Source organism: Dipodomys spectabilis, unplaced genomic scaffold (assembly GCF_019054845.1).
Source record: "Dipodomys spectabilis isolate Male_0828 unplaced genomic scaffold, ASM1905484v1 ptg000325l, whole genome shotgun sequence".
Taxonomy (NCBI): Eukaryota; Metazoa; Chordata; class Mammalia; order Rodentia; family Heteromyidae; genus Dipodomys; species Dipodomys spectabilis.
The window spans coordinates 2,479,611-2,483,530 of record NW_024871002.1 but is presented as its reverse complement, the minus strand read 5'-3'; the positions used below and the strand labels follow the sequence as shown (position 1 = coordinate 2,483,530).

The 3,920-nt window shown below is 34.3% G+C and overlaps 1 non-coding gene across 1 annotated transcript; it reads right to left on the bottom strand.

Annotated features, from left to right (window-relative positions):
• Positions 1–1,570: 1,570 nt before the first annotated feature.
• Positions 1,571–1,672, bottom strand: LOC122128238. The gene has a single exon (XR_006151389.1). It is a non-coding gene; the product is annotated as a U6 spliceosomal RNA (small nuclear RNA).
• Between the last annotated feature and the right edge of the window lie 2,248 nt (positions 1,673–3,920).

Below are 3,920 nucleotides of genomic sequence, written 5' to 3'. Positions count from 1 at the left end.
TGCCCTGGAAAAATTATCACATTTGCCAAAAGCAGTACATAATTAAAAAGTAGCCATCTCTGAAATTTGAAAGATCTGTCATGCTAAATGAATTTTGTGTCTTTACTTATGGTCACTACATACTTTGAAAACCCCAAAGTGAGTTCTATACTCCTACCTAAGGCCTACACAAGCTATCTCATCATTTAGTACACATTGAATCCTTGCATCAAAACAATACCAGAATCCTTTCTGATATAAAATTTTGAGAAAAATAGCCCTAGAGAGCAACTTCTCTCAACAATTTCCAAAAATAAACAGAAAATATTCCACATTGTTTCGTGGGCATTGTAAATTCCTCAGCTGCATCAAAACTGGGTTTTGGCTTCCCTACCATCATAATATCTATTTTAGTCTCAGTGGCTCTGAACAATCAGACTTTGTAAAGAAACTACCATTCTTTAATTGAAACATTAGTGAGCAAATTTCCAAACAACAAAAACAATTTCTTGTTTAGAAAATGCTCATTCTCCACAAACCATGCAATTATACATTAAATATAGTAACAAAACTTAGAATTTAAACTTAAATTTATCTAACATTTTAAAATGAAGTTTTAATTTTAGCATAACTGCAGATTTACAGAAAAATTCTGAAGATAGTATAGAGAATTCTGATACAACTCACACCCAGTTTCCTTTATTAATTTTTGCATCAATCTGGTGTATTTAGCATAATTAATGAACCAGTAATGATCCATAATTTAGTAACTTAAGTTCATAATTTAGAATTTGTTTTTTTATCTGTGTTCTTTTCTGGTCCAACTCTAAGATACCTCATTACAATTAGTTGTCATATCTCCAAGTCTGGGATATACATTCTTAGATTTTCTTTGTTCACGACCTTTATAGATTTGAGATGCAATGGTTAGATATTTTATGGAATATGACTTAACTGTGATTCATCTCATGATTTTCTCATTATTGGATTGATCTATGGTAAGAATGAGATCTTACCCTAAGAATAATATTTTAGGGTAAGAATATCCCAAAGGTTAAAGCACTATTTTCACAGCATATCAAGAAGATATCCCATCAAAATGATTCATAACTGTTGATAGTAACTTTGTTTCTTTTTTTATTGTGAAAATACTGTACAGAGGGGTTACAATTACATAGGCAAGATAATGAGTACATTTCTTATCAAGCATTGTAGCCTCCTCCTTTGTTTTCCCTTCCCATCCCTTCCCATCCTCTCCCCGCCCCCCTACCCAATCCTCCTCCCCCCATCCCCCCCCCCCACCAAAGTTGTAAAGTTCGTTTTCAACATAACGACTTGTGCATCTCATTGTTGCAATGGGTCCACCTGTATCCCTATTTAAACAATTTCTTTTTTCCCTTCCCCTCCACAAATTATACCGACATCAAATACAGTGAAAGCAGGGGTTATACCGTGGGGGAGGGACATACAAAGCAACAAAGAAATAATTTTATAAATGTGTTAGAAACAATAGCATGAAAGAAAAACAAACATTTGAATACATACCTTAGGGTTCATTTCCCTAGCATCAACTTATCTGACCTTTTCTGCAAAAAACATGGAACGCTTCATGAATTTGCATGTCATCCTTGTGCAGGGGCCATGCTAATCTCTGTATCGTTCCAATTTTAGTATATGGGTTGCCGAAGCAAACACTGTTGATGGCAACTTTGATGACCTAGCTTAAGATAGTGTTAATTAGGTTTCTCCACTCTAAGCCTACTCTTCTGCCTACCACCTTCTCATACTGGGAGAAAGCTACCACAGATAGCCGCAGATAAAAATAAATTATATGTTATAATATATGCATCCACCACAGATAGCCACAGTTAAAAATAAATTATAAGTTATAATATATGCATCCTTGAAGAAAGTGTACCAATATAAGTACTTGGAATAGTTCATGGCAAAATTTCTATTTCCTCATTTATTAATTTACATTTGTAAATACAGACTTTAATCCAGTGCCACATAGATCATCATAGCATTGTCCTATTGTTTGTCTATAATCTCCCATCCCAATCACGTGAAACTCAATCTCCACTATATCAACTTACTTGTTTAGTTCTTTTTTTTTCTTTTTTTTTTTGGGGGGGGGGGGTCCGGTCGTGGGGCCTGAACTCTGGGCCTGGGCGCTGTCCCTCCACTCTTCAGCTCAAGGCTAGCGCTCTAACACTTGAGCCACAGCACCACTTCCGGCTTTTTTCTTTTTGCTTCTGTGGTGCAGAGGAATCGAACCCAGGGCCTCATGCATGCAAGGCAAGCGTTCTACCACTGAGCCAACTTCCCAGCCCTTGTTTAGTTCTTATATACCAGATAATACATTCAAAAGTTAATCCATACTTGTGTGGAAAGAAAATTATCAACTAGAGTACAGAGAATATGAGAAGTTTCTTTGCTTTTAGACTTACAGTCTCATTTCCAAAACAGCTAGGTTAGCACTTGTTTTCCCTTATGTCCCTCAAAGAAGGGCTATAACCATATAAATTTTCACAAAGGAGCCAAAATGCATTGTAAAAAAGACATCTTTTTCAATAAATGACATTGAGAAAATTAGCTATTTGCAGGATGCTGAATCTAGCTGTGTATTTCTAACCCTATGCAAAAAGCAATTCCAGAGCTGACCTATTCATAATACAGCAGGTTTTTTTGTTACACCCTGAGAGGTTCTGGCCACATATCATATATATCATATATATATATATATATATATATATATATATATATATATATCACGTATATATATGATATTATATAGATATCATAGATATCATATGTGTGTGTGTGTGTGTGTGTGTGTGTGTGTGCACATATTGAATTTCAGTATTTGTGCTATAAAATTCTATGGATTTTTACAATAATACAATGCCACAAGTTTAGTTACAATGATATTTTAATTGTTACACTGTAAAGGTTAAACTACCTTAAAATACAACTTATGCTTCATCTATCCAACTCTTCTTTTTCTTCCCCAAATCCCTAAGATCATCTTACTATTTGCTCTCTCTTTACTTTTACCTTTTCCAGAATAGCATATAAAAGCAATGACACAGTATTTAGTTTTTTCAGGCACTCCTCCTTTAAATTAGAAAAACAGATTTTAAATCCATTCATGTTTTTCCATGGGTCTATAATGCTGTCTTGTTTTCCTAATGAAAATTTTCACATGCAATTGTAAAAATAATACATAAATGCAACGTGCCTTTTAAGTAGTAACAAGATTCAGAATTATTGTAGATATATCTACAACCTGACATTTGTAGCAATGAAGTTACAGAATATTTCCATTGCTGGGGCTGGGAAGGTGGCTCAGTGGTAGAGTGCTTTCCTTGCAGGCATGAGGCCCTGGGTTTGATTCCTCAGCACCATATAAGCAGAAAAAGCAGGAAGTGGGGCTGACACTCAACTGGTAGAGTGCTAGCCTTCAGCTGAAGAGCTGAGGGACAGCACCCAGCCCCCACGATTGACAAGAAAAAAAAAGAAAGTAAGTTTCCATTGCCATATTAAATCTTCATGTTGCTGTTCATAACCAAATTCACCACATTCAGTCCCTCCTAAGCCTCTGAAACAACATTCCTCTATTTTACATTTCTGCAAATTTGTTGCTTTTAGAACATTATGTAAATGGAGTATTTTTTCATACAGCATAAATCTTTGAAAATTATCCATGTTATGTATAATAACACTTTGCCCCTTTTTATTGATAAATATTATGATATGGTATAGATTTAAGATGTATTCTTCTTTTGCAAAATTACTGTCATATATTAATAATTGGTAAACAATATTAAAGTCATGACTACACAGTTCAAATTTAAATACATATAGTAAAAATGAATCTTTAATAATCTTTATTACATTAAATTTCTGGGTTTGTATTCCGTGAATTTTCCTTGGTTAAG